The sequence below is a fragment of the Lissotriton vulgaris genome, chromosome 3_1, assembly GCF_964263255.1.
Source record: "Lissotriton vulgaris chromosome 3_1, aLisVul1.2, whole genome shotgun sequence".
NCBI classification, from domain to species: domain Eukaryota; kingdom Metazoa; phylum Chordata; class Amphibia; order Caudata; family Salamandridae; genus Lissotriton; species Lissotriton vulgaris.
In genome coordinates this window covers 1,123,647,994-1,123,672,940 of record NC_141689.1, presented here as the reverse complement: position 1 = coordinate 1,123,672,940, position 24,947 = coordinate 1,123,647,994, and positions in this window count along the sequence as shown.

The window sequence follows — 24,947 nt, the reverse complement described above, 5'->3', positions numbered from 1 at the left end:
AATTGTGCCCGACCAATTCTGTAGAAACGCATTGGTCGCTCGTGCCATCGGATCTGGCCGCCAGCTGAAAAACTGAGGAATCTGACACGTTAGTCTGGTGGCAAAAAGGTCCATCTGAAAGGGACCCCAAATGTTCTGAAGCCACTGGAAGATTGTTGGAAGCAACTTCCAGTCGCTGTAATCCCTGAGGTGTCTGGAATTCCAGTCCGCCACCTGATTGGATTGGCCTGGTATGTATTCCGCAATCACCGAGATCTGATGATTGAGGCAATAATGCCAAAAATCCTTGCCTATTTCGACAAGAAGAGACAATCTCGTGCCTCCCAACTTGTTGATATACCTTACCGCGGACACATTGTCCATGCGGAGGAGGATGCAGCAAGAGGTCTGCTTCTGGGACAGTGTCCGAATTGCGAAGGACCCTGTAAGCAGTTCTAGACAATTTATGTGCAATGCTAACTCTTCCGTAGACCACCTTCCGCCTGTGGAGATACCTCCGCAGTGCGCTCTCCAGCCCCAACGGCTGGCGTCGGACTCGATGACTACCTCTGGCTGTGAACCAAAGATTGCCCTGCCATTCCAGGCACCTACGTGCCCTAGCCACCACTGTCGTTCCGTCCTGACTTCCTGGGACAACGGAATGGTGTCCGCGTAGGACAACCCTTTCTGAATGTGTTGAATCTTCAGACGTTGCAAGGCCCTGTAGTGGAGAGGACCCAGAAATATGGCCTGAATCAACGTGGCCAGGACTCCCACTACTCTGGCAATGGCTCTGAGCGTGACCATCTGCCTGCCCAGCAGTGAAAGAATCTCCTTCTTGAGATCCCTCAATTTCACCTTGGGGAGGCACAGCTGAGCCGTCCTGGAGTCTATCGTGAAACCGAGAAAGTCTATTACCTGCGTCGGGGAAATCACTGACTTTGCGAGGTGGATCACAAACCCCAGATTCTGCAAGAGCGTTGTCATGAGATGCAGGTGCTGTAAAAGAGTGGCCTGGCTCTGAACCATGATCAGGATATCGTCCAAGTAAATTATTAGCCTCACCCCTCGTTCTCGCAGATGGGCGACAACTGGCTTCATCACTTTGGTGAAACACCAGGAAGCCGATGAGAGCCCGAAAGGAAGGGCCAAATATTCGTACCACTGCCCGTTCCACTGGAACTGGAGGAAACGACGGTGTGGCGGAAAAATTGGAATGGAGAGATAGGCGTCCTTGAGGTCAAACCTGACCAGCCAATCTCTTTCCTGCAATAAGTCTGCCAAAAGATGAATCCCCTCCATCTTGAAATGGTTGTAGGTGAGAAATTGATTGAAGCCTTTAAGATTCAGAACAAGTCTGTTCCCACCCCCTTTCTTCTGGACCAGGAAAACGTTGCTGCAAAAAAGGTAAGGCCCCTCGTTGCAAAGCGCCATCGTGTGTTTCTGCAGCAACTCTGCAATTTCTTTGTCTATGAAACTGCGATCTTGTAGGGAAAAATGGAGATTTGCGGGGAGAGTGTCCTGAAAAGGAGGAGAATAAAACTCTAAGTGAAAACCCTTGACGGTTTGCAACATCCAAGCGTCTTGAGTCAAACTCTGCCAATGTAGAAGGCAATGTTGAGTACGACCCCCCAATGGAAGATGGGAATGCTCGGAAACACTCACCTGAAGACTGCTGGGCTTTAAAGTTAGCCCTGTTGCCGCCATTCTGGAAACGTCCCCTGTTGAATCTTCGGCGTGAAGGGTAGAATGTACCTCCGCGTGTGGAGTCCCACTCCCCTCTTCCGCGACCGAAGTCGGCTCTCTGGGAGCCTTGTTGGAAACCGCGGCCTGATGAGCGGCCCCTGCCTCGTCCGGCCCAATTAAAAACACCCTGCTGAAAAACTCTTTTTATTCCAGTTTGCGCCTTGTCCAGGGAGGTGAAAGTGCCAACATATTTCGACACGTCCTTAACAAAACACTCTCCGAAGAGAAGCCCGCTCGCTAAGGGACTTGGTTCTGCATCCGCCAGTTCAGCGAGGTTGCTATCCATCCTGATGAGCAGCGATTTGAGTCTTTCAGCTGAAATCGCACAGTTGGCATTACCCATCAGGCAAATAGCCCGTTGGGTCCAGCCCGCTAAGATATCAGGGTCCACCGGAGCAGCGCTCTCCTTGGCCACCAGGGCCATCTCCAGGATTTTTGCCAAAGGGTCAACCACGTCTAGCAGCTTATCTTGGCAACCGCGCCAAGCGCGGTCGATGCCCCTCTTGGGATCCTTAGAGAACTTTTTTAAGAATGTGAGCAGACTCGCATCTATCTCTGGCGTCTCGGCCACCTTGTCAGGGACCTCCGGGCGTGGGCATTCCGACCGTAGTCGATTGCGCACCTCCCTGGAAAAACTCTTTCTGAGGATTTCATGTAGATAATCGGAGACTTCCGGAGGCGGAGTCCAGTCAGAAGACTGGGGATGCATGATGTCTGTAGGGTCGAACGTGAAAGGGGTGTTCGGAAGTTCCGAAGTTGAAGGGAGTGAAGTCTTCGCCTTCTTTGGAGGGGGAGGCTTCTCCGAGGTATCGGTATCTGTGTCCGTGCCTGTCGTGGTGGTGTCAGTATCCGTGTGTACCCGTTGTTTAGATTTGGCCTTTCCCCCCGAGTAGGAATGGTCGCTTGCCCCACTGCAGGGCAGCGTTGACAGTGCCTGTGCATGTGGCCATTGCATTGCGGTGACAGTGCCCTCACCAGAAGCCGAGGCTTCAGACTTCTTCTTCTGCGGCTCTTTGACATAGCCATGGCGCTTGGCGAAGCTCTCTAGCTGTAGCTGCTGCCAGAGCCTGATGTACGGTTTGGGGGACCGTGGTCTCAAGTGCCTTAATTACAGAGGATTGGACCGAAGCGTCCACAGCCTCTACCAAGTTGTCCTCCATAACAGTTTCCTGTTGTTGCTCATACACCTCCTCCTCATCCTCATTGGGTTACTTGACCCAGTCATCCATGACTACAGGTGGAGTGAGAAAACTGTTGTTGTTCAGCTATGCAAACCTATACTCACAACCACCAGGAGGGTAATGGATGAGGGGGGTCAGCCCACCTGAACACAATCACATTTTTTCAGTAGAATTGGCAATAAAGCCCCTCAGCAAAGCTGTAAGCAATGGTCAGAGACCTGCCCAGTAATCACTGTATAAGGAGCGTGTGCGCACTCCAGAGGCCCCGATTTTACTTGCCAAGCCCGTGAGGGGAGCTGAACCTGGGCCCCACCTGCAAGGGAGACCATGCCGGGGGCCATTTATGCATGTTGCTACAGAAAGGAGGTATGGGAAAAGTGGACATCCCACTCCCAATGCTAGGCTTTCTTGTGACAATCTAATGCATTCTGGGTGGTGTAATCTAAAATATGTCCTTTATTAACTGGGGGTTTCCGTGGTGACTTAATTTATCTGCATTTGTCTTGTGAAGCACTGTTTGACCATTTGGCTCATTGCTTTGCGCTGCTGGAGCCTGGACCCACGCCTTTTATGTTCTGGGATTCTCAGTGACCAAAGTCAAACTGGTCTGTTGATATTGCATTTTCTCGAGTTTCTGTTTATTTAGAGGTGAGTCATACAGAGTACATGCAGGCAGGGCTGAAGTAGACTAAAGCACTGCTTACTGATGGATAACACTGGATATACTTGCTGTCAGCCTCCACTGGAAATTATTTCCCGTTACTGGGAATTATAGGGGTGAAAAAGCATTAGCAAAGCCAATAGGTCTTACATATGAAAGCTATTGGCCTTGGCAATTAATTGTAGCCATGCGGTACAGCAGTGTGGCTGTCCAGCAAGGCTAAAAAAAATGTTTAAACCCTATGATGAAGCCAGGCTATTTCCTTTTTTTAAATGAAAAACAAAACAAATGGGGGAGTTGTTTGGGGGGGGCAAGGTGACACGGAGGAAGGGCAGGACAGAAGGTAACAGGTAAGGGGAGCATGTGAAACACAATGGCAAAATACACTGACAACCGAGGGTGGGCTCTGGGGAGGCAAGCAGACAACCGAGGATGGGCAGGAGGCACTGCGGAGGCAAGCGGACAACTGAAGGTGGGCAGAAGGGGCTGGGGAAGCACATGGACAATGGTGGGTAGGCATGAGGTGATGGTGCAGCAAGCCAACAATGGCGGGTAGATGGGAAAGGATGGGAACGCTGACAAATGAGTGCTTCTGGGCAGAGCTGGGGAAGCTGACAATGGAGGGTGGACAGGTGGAGCAGAAGCAGCGCAAAGACAACGGTGCAAAGAAGGTCCTGGGGGAGCAAACCGAGAATACAGGGCTGGAGGAGCAAACAAACATGGGGTTGGTGGGTATGCAAGAATAGTAAGGGAAGGGGGGCAGGGAGAATGCAAGAACAGCAACTGAAGGACCTGGAAACCACATGCATTCACGTAGAGTTCTTCAACATAAAGAACAAGCATTTGCAATGCAATAGGTCTCGCATTTTCGAAACTTTGACCTTTTGGTATTGTAAAGGACTACGCCTTTTATTATTGCAGGTTTTTTAAACACATAAAGGCATTGTCATATATAATGCCAATAGCTCCAAATCTCGCAAATGCGAAACCTATTGCATTGCAAATGCTTGTTATTTTTTGGTAGGCACGGGCAGATTAAGTGATCAGCCCAAAAACAAAGGATGTGAACGCGACCCCGAGGATCGAACCTTGGTTTCCAGCACCAAAATCGGCAGCTCTTCAATCTTCAATAGAAAACAATGGAGGTAGGGACTTTAAAAAACCCATAGGAAATAATGTTAAATTAAATTAAATAATTTAAAATGGTTACAATATAGTATTAGTAGTAGTAATAATCTTTAATTGGTTTAAAATATACCATAAAAGATCCAAATTCATACCGTTTATAGATATTCCATGTCAATCAATTAAACGTACATTTCCAGAGCCGCAAATCTCAGAGGTTTGAACTATGTTCTAATAAGTGAAATTTACTATAAAATATTTGTATAAAATTGCTAACAGATACAAAACACCCTCAAATATGACCAATATTGTGGAGGCCACACTCTGGCATTTCAAAAGATAAAAATGAAAGCTAAAATAAAAATAGCATTCATATTAAAAGGCAATTGAGTTGCAAAAAGTAAAAATATACTTGAGATTACATAACATGGGCCTAGATTCACAAAACGTATGCATACTATGTGAAGTAAAGTTTGTTATGCTCAGAGCGTGCAACCATAGTCATGTTTACTAAAAGTCCATTCTTTCCCTGAGTATGATACAATCATGGAGCCTATACATCTATAAGGTCTGACAGCTATGTGCAAAACTAGCTAAACAGTTAAACGATATCTAGTAGGGTTATGAGGATGGCAAATAGTTACTTTCCCACCAGCTTCTACAAACTAACAGACGATGAAATGTACGTGTAAACAGTGTGGCAGACCATGTCTGTTTGTAATAGCTGTAGATATAGTAGTGCAGGTCTGCATTGCTTGATCTTCATCGACCTCAACAGTGGGACTAGCAAATTCTTCAAAATCATTTTGTATAGCTCGCAGAAAAAGAAAAAGTGGAACTGCGATTGAACAGAGACTGAGTCACAAGGACACAAGGAGACTGAGTTATAATGGTCCTGATCACATCTTGCTGTTGAGGGATAAGAAACCAGTCGATGTGACAGTCCCAGGAGGAATCTGACTAGGTAGTAGCGATGAGAACTAGGGATGGTAAGTAGATATGGCTCCATAAATCTAGTCGTTACTAGCATGCCGTACATTTTGACTAAGCGTTTGCTAAGCTCCACCTCCTCTCTTTTTCTCAACGTATATCCCTTCCACTATTTCTTGACCAGGGCTTTCATGGCCCTAGTGATACTTGTGGGGTGATTAAAAAGATCACGACATAACATATAAATAAATACAAATCTAATGTTAAAATATATAAAATAGTATGTATATATTATTTAATTATTTCATATTTTAATAACCTATTTTGAATTTTAAAACTTTGAACATATTTAATTAAAAAAATAGTTACATTAATTGTAATTAGCACTTTTAATAATTATTAATACACATTAAAAATCTTTACGTGGAATTTCTTTTTTTATTGAAAATTCTGAAAAATAATTTGAATGTAATATATTTTCGTTCATTAAAGATCGAAAAAAAAGTATACCACTGTACCACTAAACAAAATGTGTTCTACATTTAAAATAAATATATAAAATTCATTTACATTAATATTTAACATAAAAAAATAATTCTAATATTTATTTTCGTGTTCAATAAACTTTTTTATTTTCCTTATACTTTACCATCTCCTCCAAGAATCACACATGTAAAGAGGCCAGATGCCTTTTCCTTAATCTGTCAGGGAATGTCCTGTTGTTTACGTTTGCTGCAGAAGAAACTTATATTTACAAGGGTATGTTAAAGTTTTAAAATGAAAGATGGAACCTACAGCACAGCATCGATTTTGAAATATACATATTGAACACATCATGCCACCGACGTGTTGAGTTTATGGAGGATTTTGAGGCCAGGCTGTTAAATATAGTAGCATACTCCAAGTTACATAAGTTCAACAATGAGGAAACCATCTGACTGAGAATTAGTGATGTCTGCTCATCCACCATCTTTCATGCCAGAATATCGAAAAAGCCTCTTATTCTACTGAGCGTACTTCAAATGGCTTAAACGGATGCCAGAGTCATGACACATACCTAATTGATCAGGCACACCTCATAACATCTGTATAGGAGGTCTGAGACAAGTTGGATGCTCTGCTACCCTATAGTAAAAAGACACATTACCAATGTGGTATCAAGTTTCCACACAAAGCGCCTGCACCATAATGGCAACCATTTCGCAAGTGTGTGCAAAGCTGTGCCCTCCAGTTGTCAAAACTGTGATACCAAACACCGTGAAAGGAGGGAAAAGAAACCCACTCACCATGCTCGTCAGATGGGCAAGCAAAGTTATTTTTCATCTGCCAAATATCTTTATCCTCAGTGCACGACTCTACATGGTGTCAGAAGCCCTTCTACATGGCTGTCAAGTGTAACAAGTAAATGTGTTAGAGAAGAAATAAATAAAAAAGACAACCCCATTTGCTCAATTGCTGGGAACATATACACATATTCATTCAGATAGCGCAACTACATATAGCATAATGGTTATCTTTGAATTCAACAAAATGTAAATGTAAATACAGTACTTCTATAGCGCACGAATCACCCCCAAAGGGGTATCCCGGCGCTGGGGGCCTTAGGGAAGATTAAGCAAGCTATTGCCCAGAGTCGAATGGTGCTGGGCAGACTCCTGCTGCTGGAGCCGGGGATCAAACTGTGATCCCCAGCATCCAGCATCAGTCGCCCTGGCCACAGCGTCGACCCTCTCTACCTCAAATGTACCATATGTCGGTGGTGCTTACTGTTCCATGTGAACTTCTGAAAATGCTGCCAAGCCATCACATAAGGCCTGACATCACATTAAGAAGAAATTGACATGCTCAAGAATGAAGTGCCTGCTCTGTGCTTTCTTAGCAATGTTACAGCCTAACAAATTGTGTTGACAGCCATGATCTTTAACATATATCCTTAGCATCAGAACCTGTGGAAATATCCAACTCTTATCCCAGAATTGGGAAGCAGGTAACACTCCACATAGATGTATCTGTATGCCAGAGACCCAAACTCACAACTAAGTGACTGTACATCTATAGCACCAAGTAAAAGAAGAAATAAAAAGTAATCTGGATCAAGACATCATTGAACAAGCTATTGCTCCAGCTTAATTGGTATCTCCCATTGTAGCTGTGCCAAACCGAAACACCAGAAAGATACGCATCTGTGTTGACAAGCAAATTCCAAATACTACCATTTCAGCAAGAGAGCAACCAATACCCTCATCTGACTCACATGATCAGTGGCCTCAGTGGGACATTAACGTTCTCTAAGTTGGATCTATACAAAAGGGCGCTATTAACTGGAACTTGATGTGGAATCCCACTACACCACTTTATTCTTCACACACGGGGCTGCATCACTACAAGTGCCTCAGCTTAAAGGTATCCTCAGTAGCTACATTTTCCAGGAAGCAGTCCAAAGGGCCATACAGCCCATCAAAGTGTGCTTCAACCACAGTGATTAGAAAAAACACAGGAGCCAGTACTGAATTTACTTACACAGCATTCATTTACATTTGTGATCACGCAATTAAAGTACCATGATCACCATTTATTTTCAACAAATTGAATAAAACACTTTTGTGTAATTGCAAGTACTCGTAAACAGTAGAACAACAAGCCTTATGTTCTAGGAGCATTTGTATAAAATGCTAACCCACATCACATATATCATGACATCAAATATCACATTGCGTAAGCACTAAACAACACAAGACCTGTATACATAACACAAAACAAATCATCAACAACAAAATGTCCCAGTTCTGAAATTCAGGGTCCAACTAGGGCTAATGTCTCTTCAATATAAATGAACAGCCCCTATCTCTTGGGCCATGGCCAGAAGGTGCAAGCAAAGATTGTATTCACATAGACTCAAAACAGGGATCTATCATATACATCATTCAACTAAAATTTTCCTTGTGTGCCAGTAGTCCCTTTTAACTGCACTCCCTGGTCTATAACACTGTTGACGCGTTTCGAACACTGCACAAATTTCTGGGTTCTCCTCAGAACTGCTGGACACTGAAAAGGAAAGAAATAAAGGATAACATTTCAATGTATTGGCTCATATACACGGTGGGATGGGAATCAATCCAGTATAACACTTCACTTTTTGACTTACATTCACTCTAATTGTGTGTTATCCAATCAGTGCATTTCTATATTTCTGTTTCTCTTCTCGTTTCTCTTAACAAAAGCCACATCCCTTTGTTAACTTCTATAAACCAAGAACACAATGTTGCTCTGAAAGAAGTGAATTTGAGCCTCGAGACAGGTGGCCTCTGCCTAAACGCTAACCAGTTCAAACTGGAAAAGGAGAACCTAATGTTCTTTGGCCACATTTTCTCACACGCATACATGCAAGCAGAACCAGCCAAAATCAGCACTAAGTGAGGCGTCCATGGCCACTGACTAAGCTGGCCATGAGACCAGTCCTAGGGATGGCAAGATACTGTTCATGGTATATCATTAGCAAACCAATCCGGGAACTAATCAAACAAGAAAATTCCTCAAGACGAATCATTGCATGCACTAGTGAACACCTAGAAGAACACAAAAGGCCTACCCCGGCCAGTAAATTAAAATGAATGATAATCTAGGGTTGTGAGTAACATCACATGTTCCCCAATGGAAAATCATTCACCTTCGTGACAGACCGTCAAGGACTACTCACAATCTATGGAAATTCACATGCAAAAATACCACCCAGAATAGAAAGGTGGGAAATAGTCAGAGTACACGGACATTCCTGCCGGCAGAACTACTAGCAATGCTGTGCTTCTTTTATGCTGTGCAGATAACATTGACTTCTACTAGCCACTACCTCCCAGGGATCATTGACAAATACTCTTTATAATCATTAGTCGGTCAAGTCTCCACCACTTCTGTTGCAGCTGTGTTCAGTATATTGGACAACATAGTTCTGCCTGTGGTGTCTCAAGAAATGTACCCCCTATGGATACTTTTTAGGTGCAGGAGCCAGGGGGAAAAAAGGACAACAATCATATCAAAAAGTACTCCTGTCTGACCTATATCATTTATCTACTGGCCTGCAAAGCCCTTTGTAGGCCAGTAGATAAATGATATAGGTCAGACAGGAGTACTTTTTGATATGATCTGCCTGAGGTATGCCATAAATGCTCAAAACTGAAAATGATACGTCATTCTCCGTGGCGGAATTCTTCCCCTTCAAGGTCTACCACAGCTACTCATGGAAAAATCACCACCCTCTATCATCACAAAATGGTTCACCAACGCTATCAACTAAATAGTGCAAAAGGCCAAGCAGGCTCAGTTATTAATAGGGCAGCCCTCTGCCAAGTCCTCAGAAACTGCTGCAACACCCGAAACATCTCTACATTAAAGTTTCCTTCTCAACTATTACTCTGGCGAGGAACTCATACCTGGCTACCATAGAAGAAAAGTTACTTCCATGCTGCACAGCTCGCTATCATGGGCAGTAACCAGGAAGGAAAAGCATAAGGAAACAATCTGTGACTGCAAATGTCAGGAAATCACCTGTAACGTGACTGCTGGAGACTTGGTGCTGGTTCAACAACAAAAGGTATGAAAGACTAACACCCTGTTCCTGATTACAGGAACCATGGTATCACCCAGTGGCGGCTCCTCTGCTAAGGCGGAGGAGTGCCGCCCCACTGCTCACTGAGCAGTTCAAATAGGAAAAATAAAATTATAATAATGCAATTTTACTATCATTTTCTTTTTACGTACTAGTTCAATAGGTTTCCATTCTAGGTGCAGGAAGGGGCTGGGCTGTACAGATCAGGGGGAGGAGTGGCGGGCACTCTCCAAGTGCGAATGACGGTTTGGCTGGCCGTCTGGACCGTCCAAACCGGCATGCGCACTTAGCAAGTTCTCTATCTGGCTGAACTGCAAGGCTGGGTGGAGAACATGCACAGGCTCCAAGTCCCTGTCTGAGCGCCAAACCAGGCTGCTAAGACCAATCACGGTGCTGCTGACATGCTGGAGACAGCAGCTTCATGATTGGATACAGGAGTCTGGGAGCCTCTGTGCTTCCATGCTGCCGGGTGAAGAGGACAGAGGAGAGATAGCGGCTGTACCCAGGTAAGTGCTATATATATCTTTTTCATTCCTCCCCCCTCCCCACCACCCCAGTTCGGCAGCAGCTGCCATTGATATTACCCACATATGACCAGAGATCCATCAGAAGAAATGCCTCACACAAAGAAATATTACCCCAAAGAAATCAAAGACCCACTACATGGAGAAGAGGATAACATCAGACAGCTTATCACTCCCATCACTGTAGAAGCAGCCGCTGACATCACCTTTTCAAGAGCCGTTATCCGAACATCTTGTCAGTCTTCAAGGACTATAAAATCACCATAGTGGCTCAGTGAAGATTTGTGACCTCTTTCTCTTTCTCTCTGTCTCTGTCCCGTCTTTTCATTTACTCAAGAAAGGGGATGTCATGTAAGGGCTGGGCATTAGTACCCCCTGCTGTGACCGTGTCTGGCCACTGAAGAGACACTGGACAGCATTTGTTATAGGGATGCTAAGGTGACAGCAAGAAGAGGGAGCAGGAGGGACATACAGGATCAGGGAATTGAAAGCAACACATATGAGTGATGGCTACTTTCCTCTGGAGTAGAAGAACAAGTAAATAGGAAAGGACTGTAACACTATAAAAATAGTAGATAAATACCTGGCTCGGTGGGACTACTTTGCAGCAGAAACAAATTTCCATTTTGAAAATAAAAAGAGGGAATGGTGATTATGCACAGGTAGGTTTCTCTATGCACTTCAGGGGAATTCTATGGTTTCCTCACCTGGGAACGCTTAGCAAGGTGTTTCCCAGGTAGAGAAAACAAATGACAGTTTCCCTGCCCAAAATAGGCTGGGCTAATGTCGCTTGGAGCTCACGGGCCTTTGAGGAACGGGAAGTCTTGTCAATGATTTTGGATGGTAGAGCTATCTGTGTCTCTTTCAGTGTAAACCCAGTGATTCCTTCAATTCTAATTAGAGAGCCCAAACCACAAGTATGGCAGGGTGCAAGCTCGGCTGAGATACGGCGATGCTCCCTTTCCACCAAGATCTAAATGACCAACATAGTGCCCAACCTATCAACAGGACACAGTGAGACTGTTTTTTTAGTCTCCTTTTTTCTGTGATCATAAGAGAACATTTGATATTTCCTATTTTCAAAAGTTCCTTTGCTGTTGTTGGAGAGGCTGCAAGGTCTTCAAAAATCCATGTGACTACACATTTTGTTAGATCCATTTTATCATCCATTGCAATGTCTACTTCTCTCTGGCAATTTTTGTGTAAATTAAGATCAATCAGAGCAGCAGCACAGCATTTGTTATGCTATTTAAGTTTAATTCAACTGGAAGGTATGTTAGAAAGTGGTCACTGTAGAGTCATCCACACATGAGTCTCAAGCACCAATTACTGGAAGTGGGAGATGCTTTATGCCAAATATCGATTATTGAGTACGTTGTTGCAATGTCAGGGGGCGTGTCTGTGCTGCCTGAGGCTTCAAATGGAAGGCAAAGTTGACATAATTGTCCAACCATACGCTCTGTTTTAAAATAAAAGGCATAGCCCTGGTAATGGCATCTTTAATTTAAAAAACATAGAATGCCTTTGAGCGTTGCGTTGTTCAGTTTACAAAACGCAATCACCACTAAATCATAAATATTGAACTTGGCTGGGATCACCTATTATTTATGAAGTACAGCTTTTGACCTAGAAACATCACTACATGAAGTGGTGGACTGCTACTGAGCCCTCCTCCATCATTTTTTATTTGTGGCTTTCCATTATCTAAAAGTTTGAGCAAACAGTCTTCAGAAGCAAGTGTGAGTTAGCTTTGTAATTGATTTAGAAGAAATGCTCTGGAATTTAGACATAGAGAGCTATCATATAAAAAGGGAGGGTCTGGTAATTTGGCCCTTTAATTCCAAAGATGTTCCACCAAAATACACAGGAAATATTCCAACCATGTTATAAGAGGCATTGCCATTGCTCTCCTTTGTGTTTACTTCTTCCCTTTCGCGATTTATGGAAATGCCAGATGGTAAGTCCTGTGACATCTTTATTTGCTATTCTCCAGTGAAAACAAAATAACATTAACAAGCTAGTTTTAAATTCTGTGCTGTGGCCACGGATATGCCAGAGTTGGTGGCCAGTCAGTGGGGTTTGCCTCAGGGCTTGCTTTATCTACCATGAGAGTCTGAGTCTTGGCTCCATTCAGATAAAGAAGCAGTGTTGCATCCACAAATCTCTATGACCTGGGCAATTGGTGATTTTTGCCTGGCCTGTCTGGTCATTCAGTTAGATGAGAATTAGTGTGTCGTTGGTGTACAATTAATTGGAAGTTCTACGTATGCTGTTCCAATATTTCCTCAGGAGTGCACATAAGTGATAAACAGCAAGAGAAAGAGGGTGGCTTGCTGAACTCTGCACAACGCCTATTCCTCATTAGAGCCTAACTCCCAACTCGTGGTCATAAAGCATGTGATGTTATGCTACTTAAGTTCTTACTTTTTTTATTACCCCTCATCCCTAGATTTTATTGAGACATGGGAGTTTGTATATTGGTTGGTAGTGTACTGGTATCTCTGGGTCTATCAGTAGTTTATTTTTGCGGGTGTAAGGAACAAGAATGTTGTGATCGCTATGTCCCCTGCTTTGCACATGCCCAACTGTTACTCAGCATTGATGAATTTATCCTGTCTGACATTTAATTTTTGTTTGATGATTAGTTTTTTCTTTCTATCCAGGGCATGAAAATGAGTGCTAGCTTTGCACCATCCTATGCAAATTTGAATATTGGTCAGCGGGAAAAGTGGGTAGCCTGTGGTGGTAAATGACTAGAATATAAAAGAAATGCAGTGCTCTGGCTAACTTATATTCATTAATTTGTTTTTGATGTGGAGTGTCTATACTGAATTCCTGAGTCAAAATATTACTATATCAAGCAATAAAAATTACATTCTGAAACTTACATATTAAACTCATCTGCATGCTACTGATTTTCTTGACTTCACTTGCACGTCAAAATTGAGAACAGTTAGCCTGCGTTAGTAGTATTCTTCAAGGTCTTGGGTCTCACCATACTAAACTAGTGCATAGAATATTGGAAGCTGAATTGATCAGAGATCAGAAGAACTGTTTTGGCCTAGAAGAACTGAGAAAGAGTTTCTATTGAGCAGCACTCATTTTCTTTTAGCAGAGATTATTCTCACAAGCATTAGTTACAACAACAGAGAGACCACTAATAAGACTCACCAAAATGTTTCTCTGCACTGGGGCGTCCTGAACTCTTCTCAAACCCCGACTCCATCACTGTAACTGACGTAGAGTCCGTGAAAAACACCTTTTCTCTTTTGCAGCTTTTTCAGCGGGAGGAGGTGGAACTAAAGAAAATCAGTAATAGAAATGATGTTGTCCTACAGACCACACTAAGCATGGAACCTTACTTGACCTGGCCAATGTCGAGTCATGACCGTTTCTTGTTAATTAGGTTTCGGCTGGACCTCTTCCATTTGCTGCTAGCTGTTCCAAGAGGCAGCCACCAAGGCCAAGTGCTACCTTCCTGCGGCTGCGACTGCGTGTCTCCGCAGGATTTGGTGCACTTTTTATTTTTTTGCCCTTTTTATGATATTCCCCGGAGGGTTTACCTCAAGCCTCTTCTTAAAAGACTGAACATTATCCAGGTTAAACCCGCCCTTTGTTACCTGCAGCTGCTAAATAATGAGTGCACCTTATTTGTAATTAGTTTTTTTTAAATTAGCCTTAAAATTTAGAGTCAGCATGGATGGTTAATGCCCGATACTGTTGTATATATCTTTTAACAGATTAATTGTGTTTTATACCTGGGGACAATGTGGTTTTTAATTATTTAGTTTTTATGATGTTTATTAAACTGTGCTTTTATGGTTGTTTTCTGCAAATAACCGAATAAAGATCTTCTGAATCTGAATCTGACTCACCATACCCTAAAACAATGAGGTTTACAAACAGTGAGTAAACACTGATGCATATCACAGGAGGATCAAGAGTTTAAAAACACTTTGACCAGATCACTTCTATAATATATAAGATACCACCAGCCCTAACTGATTATGATACCTTATGAACAGGCTCCCACTTTTCACTGATTTTTACAAATAAATATAAACAGAAAATGATCTAATTTCCCTCTCAGTATTTATTTAATAATATGGAAAAATATGAAACATCGATCTTCTTTTGGATGATTCTAACTCACTATTGTCAAACATGTGTATTAGGTTAGTGGCTATTCATATTTACAGAGTTGGGAGTGAAAAAAGGAACAAGCACTGGCAAAACAATAGGTCTTTCTTTTGAGACCTGTTGGCTTTGCCAATTAGTTTTTAACAATGCTGTACAACATCCATGAAGCCATGCAGTATGGCTAAATAGGAATAAAGCAATAGCCATGACACGACTGGCCACGTCATTTTGTAAGCACACACACCACGCATGCGCATGCCTACAAAATGATGCAATGATTAAAGAAAAAGGGGTAACCCTGTGTCCCTCAGAACCTGGGTAGTTAATGGTTAAATACAATAGTGGTTCTGTTGGGTAAGACAAATCACTTTGACAATGCTAATGAATGCAAATTAAAGTTAAGAAACTCTCTGAGACACATATGCAATGAGAAAATAAATGCTCAAGTAATCTACTGATAAAGTTCATATAGCCAAGTGATGATTTCATGTAATTTTATATCAGAATTCATTCATGTTACATCTGAATTGATTCATTCAATGATGACATTTGATTCTTAAATAGACCGTCAATCACAAGTGAAATTTATGTGACAATTGGTGAAAGGTGCTCGGTGCATGAAGCAATGTACAGTGAAATAAAGTAATACATATATACAATTATGTACAAGGGTTAAATTGGCCAGAATCTATTTCACATCCAAGGAGTCCTAGTGTTCATATGATGGATCCTGGAGTTTCTGGACCACAGGTGAGCGTCGATGTTTCGACCCTAGTGCGCCCCAGTTGGTGGTCACGGCGGGTCTTTTTCAAGATAGGGGTGTGGGGGTAGACAGTATGATAATCAGGAGGGCTGGTCTCTGCCTGATGGGGTGCCGCACGGTGTATTTACACAACAGAGAGGAAAGACGCGGCACCTCCTCCTAGAGTGACCGTTTTTTTTAACACAACTGAACATGGATTTGACCAGTAAGCGTGCGGCACCCCACCAGGCAGAGACCAGCCCTCCTGATTATCATACGGTCTACCCCCACACCCCTGTCTTGAAAAAGACCCGCCGTGACCAAACACTAGAAGAGGAGGGAAAGCCCGCACAAACTAACAAAAAGGAAGCAAGCAAATCTGAGTGACAATGAAGCCAACCAGCGGTAAGCAATGGGCAGGCTCTAAGCCCACTGTGATTTGAAAATATTTGTTTTTCGCAAATCAGACAGCTTGCGCTGTCTAATCGGTTACTCATATAAAAGTTCCTTTATTGAAATTTTAAAATTGCAGCTGCACAGCCGTTCAAGCTTTTCTACAATATAAATGTTTTCGGACGACTGTTTTATACGGTAGATGGCCTGTGACATTCAAACATGAACATATATTTATCGGTTAAATAGGTGCGGAAATATACCCAATACAGCTTCCTTTTTAAAGTCAACACCAAATAAATATGGATAAATACAGACGGAAAAGTCAAAAAAATAAATGTCATAAAACCGAGAGCGCTACTCATGAAAAATTCTAGGCAAACCATAGCGTGGTTTTGTTTGTCCTCAGTTACTGTTTCCTATGTATACTCTCATTTAGCCATATAGAAGTCAATAAATGTCAAAGCTTAGTGGAGCATTCTGGAGATGGATATTATAAGATACGCAATTTTATTAATTTGATACAACTTTTTTTTTTATCACAACAAATTTTATTGTCAGCAATCATAATGGACCTGGCACACCCAGGTAGCCAACTAATACAAGATACATGAATAAGATGTTGACTTTTTTATATCTATCAAACAATAAGAGAACAACAACGCTAAATGTGATACGACTTTGGATTTGTATGCTAGGATTTGCCCTTTCGAGGCTTCAGTACATTGGGAACCTTAACAGGAACCTGAGATGTTGATTCTCAGAACCTTTCAGAGCTATCAAACATGCTAACTCCAAAATCTCTGTTGCCTTGTTCTTTAGTAAGGTGCATAATAGAGATTATAATATATTCGAATTCGTATACCTAAGCAGAATATTACTGCACCCAAGATGATGTAATTGAAAGCTTGTACAGAGGAAACTGAATGCAAAATATATTAGTAATTTCCTTTCCGAACAAAAAAAGGGCAGGTCTCAATGCTGAGGAAGCTTTGCATCTATTTATTTATAGGGTACGATAAATAGCATTTGTTATTTTCTCCAATAATGGGAAATAATATGTGGATACCAAAATCTGCATGTCTAAATAATTACCCAGCATTTTTTCTCATTACATTTCGGCAGGAGACCCGCACAATTTGACGAGATAGAAACTTCATCACACCTAGTAATTTCCATGTGCGATAAAATTTGTATCACTTGTAGTTCGGATCCCTGTGCAAACAGGGATTTGCAAAGGGACTGCAATTATCCAGGCCACTCATATTGAATTAATTTAAATGACTGGTGTTTATTGAACATTTACATGTTTTTCATCGTCAGTATTGAAAGCAAACTTATAATATTGATGTTTATATTGAACCATTTTTCAACATCTATAATTCCATGTGAAACGAGATCACTATCTCTTTAAGGTGGCGCCATGTTGATAGGATTTGTTTGTATTTAATCTTCAATGTGGAACCCGTCGGGAAGCACTTGACTTCTACATGTAGATGCCAAAGAAAATGGAGCAAAGCTCACTTTTGATAATAATATGGATTGACATAAATTAACATTTAACAATGCCCAACATGTATGAAATGGACAATTTTTCTCAGGTCCTCTAATTGGGTAATTTAATAATGTAGGTGTTTGAGAGGAAAACTTTGCTTGTGTTCCTGGAGTGCTGGAAAGTCAGTAGACTGATTTTTAATTTTGTCATGTACGGTTTTTACACCATTCATGGCAAACAGATGTTTTCTGTACATACCAGGCGGGCTTTGAGTTATCCATCTTCATCATTGACTTGCTTGGCTCAAGAATCTTCAGCCACTGGCTTGAGACATTTAGTCTCTCACATCTTTGATCAGTGCTATGGGGAAAAATTGGTCTCACCTTCCTCCTATTGGTTGATTGAATGTATGCTTCTGCCTTCCACAGAAATGCATAAGGAAATCTGCTACTGCTGATGTGTAAACAACATGTTTCAATACGTTTTAAAAGATAGACATCAGACATTTTCAGAGTCGTCGTAGAGTGGTTTAAACTGCATCCACAAATCACCAATGGATGATTTACACCTTGCAGTACTCCTGCACTCAACAAATCAAAAAAGACTCATCCACTGGACATGATCAATAACCAGGGAAACCCTATGTGACAGGCGGCCTCCCTTTACCTGTAAGCAGCTCTTCCACTGTGTTAATCACCAATCGCTAAACGTTGAGTCTACCTGGTTTCTGTAACCATAGTTTCCTGTATATTAACTCCTCCACGTTGTAGGTAAACAGCACCAGAAATTAATTCACTGATCATTTTTTACAGATGATGTTTTCAGATCTGTATTTGTTTCTTTAGGCTATGGGCACATTCTGTAAATTGTGGCTGCAGTGAACCGGCTATTCATTAACAGACAGCGAGACGTAGCAGGTGCAGTGTTTTATGGCTATCCGTGGCATGAAAATGAAAGAAAGGCATTGTGGGTAAGATGCTCAGCATACCGGTAAGATGCACGTAAAAGATGAATTGCATCCGAGCTGCTCTCCAGTTTCTTCCCTCCTCACAACCCTCTCGCGTTTCATGGTTTTGACTTGCGACTAGTGAAAGGGCATATTTGTTGGCTCTGTTCCAGGTATGCACAGGACGTGAGCAACATATATCTTGACTTAGTGCCAAGGATGCAAAAAATGGGAGCAACGCCAGGGAGGCATGTGCAGGGCCGAGCATAGCCAACTGTCCAACACCCCGGCTTCCCTGCAAAGATTCCAAGCCAGAGGCAGGGGCTCAGAGGATAACTAACCCAAGGATTCATAACTTTATTATTATTTTTTTTTTACAGATGATTGAAGCCTCTATGAAAACCTAGCCAAGTTAAAAAGTTGTATTTGTTCATGAATAAAACACAGCAACTTGTTTCAACCATAAGACAAAACAGAAGCGAAAATCAATTAACATAAAGTCTAGTGACATTATAGTTAGGTAGTTTAATGATATAAAAACTAATTTAAAAAAAACCTCTGAAATTCACCAGTTATAGTTTACTTAGCTAACTCTAACTTGCGTCCTCGCCATGCCCTGCTTATGACTTTCCAGGAAGAAAGAGAGGTGGGTGAACTTTTTTTCAGAAAGTTTCGTGAAGATTCGTCCATCAGTACCAAAGTCATTAGTGAAACAAAAAACGGCCTTCTAATGGAAACTATGACCGAATTATAACTACATAGCGGTTCCATCCATCCACATCCATCCATCCACATCCATCCATCCATCCATCCACATTTACATCCATCCATCCATCCTCATCCATCCACATCCATCCATCCACATCCGTCGATCCATCCACATCCATCCATCCATCCATCCACAACTATCCATCCACATCCATCCATCCATCCACATCCATTCATCCACATCTATCCATCCACATCCATCCACCCATCCATATCTATCCATCCATCCATCCACATCCATCCATTCACATCCATCCACATCCGCCCGTCCATCCATCCACATCCATCCATCCACATCCATCCATCCATCCACATCCATCCATCCACCCATTCACATCCATCCACATCCATCCACATCCATCCAGCGCATCCATCCATCCACATCCATTCATCCATCCATCCATTCACATCCATTCATCCATCCATCCATTCACATCCATCCACATCCGCCCGTCCATCCATCCACATCCATCCATCCACATCCATCCATCCACATCCATCCATCCACACCCATCCATCCATCCATTCACATCCATCCACATCCATCCACATCCATCCATCGCATCCATCCATCCACATCCATCCATCCATCCATCCATTCACATCCATTCATCCATCCATCCACATCCATCCATCCACATCCATCCATCCATCCACATCCATCCATCCATCCACATCCAGCCATCCATCCATCCATTCACATCCATTCATCCATCCATCCACATCCATCCATCCACGTCCATCCATCCATCCATCCATCCATCCATCCATCCATCCATCCATCCATCCATCCATCCATCCATCCATCCATCCATCCATCCATCCATCCATCCATCCATCCATCCATCCTCCAGCCTTTTGTGTAATAAGAGCTGCTTATGTTAAACGAAAATCATTTCAAGCTATTAATGTTATTAGTGTAGTGATCACGTCAGACAAGATTACATTACAAGATTACCAGCAGTAATCACCTCAGTACATCATGAGGGCTGGCAGCAGTAATGTAAAAAAGACTTTGTCAGTTTGCAATGCCTATACGTAGGTAACACATGCCAGCCACAGCTGCAGTTCCCATGGCGCAAAAGTAATCACACTAAGAAGTCTCTGGGCTTGATTTATCACCCAAAAGCCACCTTCAAATATCATTTGGAAATTCATCCATAGTAGGGAGGGGCCGTGGCTCATGAGAGGAGATGGCTCGGATGAGTCACGATGGCACTCCCCTCCCTCAATTATGGTAATATATGGCATGTTACACTCAGAACATTTGCGTATATGGCTTAGGCCATAGCATTTGGTCATAAATGCTTGTTTTTATAAAGGTATTTAACAGGATGCAGGGTGTTAACTTTGTGCAGCATTGTAAAATAACATTCAAAAGATCTCCTGACTAGTGAGAGCATTGTTCTCTGTCTAAAGTGCATTACAGTGTGTTTGTGTGTGGGTGTGTGTGTGTGTGTTTGTGTTTGTATGTGGCCTGCAGGTATGAGAGCAGCTGCTGAACAAGTACACATAGCAAACTCTTTTAAGCTTTAGATTTGCTTCAAGGACATTCGGCCTGTTGGATAGCTCATTAGACTAATGCATCATCTGTACACATACACATGTGGCAGCTGACACATAATCTGCCAAGCAGGCCTCTTCTTTTTCAGTCACTTGGTCTAATGTTCCTCAGGAACATTTCACTGACTCTGCAAGGCCTACACTGGCTACTCGTCTACACTCAAGATTTCACGTTCAGTAATACCATAGGCCACATTTATGAAGAATTTGTGGAACAGCAAAAGCAGTCATGGGGATAGCCAATGCTTTCCACTGTCCCAGGCTGATGAGAAATTTATCAGAACTTTACTATGCCAGTTTAGACTCATTCTCACTTTGTAGAACTGTGCAACCTTGTTCAAAGCATGCATAAGAAAAGTGTGTCCCGTAATATTGGTAAACTGGCTTTTGTCGCTGTGGATTAATGCACCTGCTGCAACTTACAGCTCACCTGAGTAGTTCTTCATAAATTTGCTTAGCCGTTTATTCTCTCACTGTTGATGAAACAAGTCGCATGGTTTTACATAATAGTAACACATTTCTTACAGCAGTACACAATTGTGAGAGTGTGGCAGTATGCACAAGTAAAGAAACACATTATTTAAGAAATTCTTATTGTAACCATTAATGCTGAAAACCTTATCAACCATACTGCTTGTGCTGTTCCATGGTAAAGAGTGCATACTAATGTTCACCCCTCTGCTACCGGGTTCACCAGGAGCAGCTCACTCAGTACCTTCTGGATGGAAGGTATTGTCAGTGATGTCTGGCAGTACTATTGCACGATAAGTGTTACCACAAGCAAAATGTTTAAAGACTCCTGCAATGATGTCAACCGCTTTTTCATTTATAGCAATTCATAGAACAGTTTCTGCGCAACTTCTTTCTATAAGAATGCTTCCTACTCCTCGCGTCTTCATACATCTTGTGTGTACAAGTTGTTTTATGTTGTGAGTAAAATGGAAGAACTATGTTATTCCTGATCATCAACCGTGTGTGTGCCCAAACTAGCAAACGTGGTGGTGTAAATGCATTTCCTCTTATCACTGCCTTTGCTACATCCCAAATCACATTCCATGGACCTCCGGCAGCCACATTTTCTGACAATAATGAGACACAACATCTCTTACATTGCACCTCAGAACCAACTTCCTAAAGGTCTGTAAAGGCCATTTTACCCTTGTTAGACATACAATTTGGGGAGGGGAGAATCTCTTCACTATAGCAACCCGCCGGTGATCTGAAATGACTTGAGTGCCTGCCAAAGAGGACAGTGTGCAGTAACCTAAATATTTTCTAAGGAGGATTCATCAATTCAATAATGCCATCAATGTACATTTGAATAAAAGGAGTAGTCTATCATGCCCATGCTGTGCTCGCCAGCATATCAGCAAGGGGAAGAGCTGCTATTCCCCTAATGAGTGGAGGGAGAATAATGGGGAGGTTGGGTTGGAGAGAAACAATCAAAAGCTGGGTTTCCTGTAGTGGTAAAGTCAGCAAAACATATCCACTAGAATATTTAGATATTAGCAGAAACGGTCCTCGTTAGGGCCATAAATAGTATATTTAATAATCTATCATTCAAAATGCCCTAATCACCCACGTCTCGACTTTTCTTACCAACATATTTACTTTTCACAGAAAAGGAAGCTCCCTTTTAGTATTTCTAGAGGTTATGGAGTGAACTGAAGCCGAAACCACCATAATACTAATAAGGGAATATTTGAAGTTTCATAGTTTTATTGCATTTTTGATAATCTAGTGAAATGTTGATTAACATAACTTATCAAAATGTACTATAAACACTATTACACAGCAAGGAAAACAGTATTATTTTCCGTCAGACTCGTTTTATTTATTTATTTATTTTAGAGGTTTTATATAGCGCTGGTTGGACCCCGAGGAGATAGAGCACCATGTTATTCTGAAAATTAGGTGTGCGTCATAATCATGGGTAGTTAGCACCCGCATATTTAGAGGACTGTATTAACCTGTGATTATTAGAAATGTAGTATTAAATCAATCTATATTAGAAGGTGGAGCAGAGGAGGACTAGAGGGGAAGCAAGAAGGAGCATCTTAGAACGAGCTCTGTAGCTTAGGCTACTTACCTATGCAAAGTGAGTATACTTCTGAGGAAGTCTTCACTGCTGACACCTTTTTCTCTTGCCTGGGAAGGATGCTAAGTAGGGATGCCACTTTAGAGTTAGTGTAGGGACAGACTAACCTTCTTTCTTTTCCTTGGATAAATGCAGTCAAAGCTTTAAGTAGGGACCGTCATTGTATGCCTGATGCTTTTGGAGATTACTCTAATTATCATTTTTCTGATAAATCTTCAAAACTTTTATTTCGTAGTCAGTGGTCCTTTAAATTGGATTGAATAGGTTACTTTCAAAGTTATAAATGAATTTGGTGTTCTTCCCTTTACACTTCTTAGCAGACAACAACGATTCAGGATTCTAAAGATTTGGTAAAATAGAGGTAAAAATCTATATGAGAATCCGGCGTCACCGGAGGTATCAGAGCGCTTTACATGATAGAGCTAGTTACTGTCAGAAAACAAATTACAGTATCATGGAATAACAAAACCACAGAGCACTTTACACAACCAAGCTAGTAACAGTAACACAAAATAAACAACATCATTGAATAACAGCAGGTAAAAACAGAAGAAAGAACGGCTTGAGATTATACATGTCATGTAAATAGCTAGACAGAGCAAAGAGTTAAATACCTAGAAGATATGACAGATCAAGTTTAAGGTGCAGGTAAAGACCCCCAATATTTGTTGAGGAGGTGCATTTTGAGGTCTTTTTTAAAGCTGGAGTAGGAGGAGTTACATCGTAGGTCTTTGGGGAGGGCGTTCCAGATGTGGGGGCATTTCCGGAGAAGGAGCGGGATTGTATAGACTTCTTTTTTAGCAGGGGTGGGACAAGGAGGAGAGCATTAGTGCTTCTCAGAGGTTGTGTGCTGCCCGCTTTGCAGAGTTTATTTGCAAGGCATGAGGGAGCATTTTGGTGGAGGACTTTGTGTGTGATGCATGAATTTTGTAAGCAGATCTGCCTTCAATGGGGAGCCATTGGAGAGTTTTGAGGGCAGGGGAAATGTGGTCGAACCGTTTACAGGTGGTGATGAGCCTGGCTGCAAGATTGAGAACAGACCTAAGTGGAGCTAGGTGGACTTTAGGGATTCCGGTGAGGGTGGCATTGCCGTAATCAATTTGCGAAAGGGCCAGGGTTTGAACTACTATTTTAAAATCTTCAGTTGGGGGAAAGGGTTTGATTTTCTTGAGATGACGGCGAGTGAGGAGGGCTACTTTAGCGGAAGTTTTGATGTGGAAATTGAGGTTGAAACTGTTATCAATGGAGATACCAATAGATTTTACTGAGTTGGACATGGGGAGAGAGAAGTTGAGGGCATTGAGGTCAGAGATCCATGTTTGAATGGGGAGAGGGTTGTTTTTAGGGGAGAAAAGAATGATTTAATTTTTTGGGGGGTTGAGTTTGAGATGATTAAGGTGGGACCAGGATTGGATTTTAGTGAGTGTGTTATTAAGGTGAATGATGTTGGAGTGGGTTTTGATCTTATAGTAGAGGTGAGTGTCGTCAGCATAAAGGTGGTAGTTGATATCAGCTTGTTTAAGAATGAGGGTGAGGGGTTCCATAAAGAGGTTAAAGAGAGAGGGAGAGAGAATAGATCCCTGAGGGACTCTTAGGAAGACTGGATTGGGGTTAGATAGACTGTCTTGAATTTTAATTTGCTGGGTCCGATGTTGAAGATAGGAGACAAACCATTTGTGGGCAGTACCATTGAGGCCAAAACGATCTTTGAGAACATTAAGAAGGGCAAAGTGGTTAACAGTGTCAAAAGCTGCGGAGGGATCAAGGAGGATAAGTAGACATGTCTCACCATTATCAAGGGAGTGGCGGATGTTGTCAAAAATGTTTAGTATGGCAGTTTCAGTGCTGCAGCCTTTCCTGAAGCCAGATTGTAAGGGGTCCAGGAGGTTGAATTTTTCAATGTGTTTGTCTAATTGAAGCAAGACACATTTTCCGGGGGCCTTAGAAAGAAGGGGGAGGCTTGTGATGGGGCAGAGATTGTTTAAGTCATTAGGATCAGCATTAGTGTTTTTAATATGGGGGAGATTTGACCCAGTTGAAGGGAGCTAGGGAC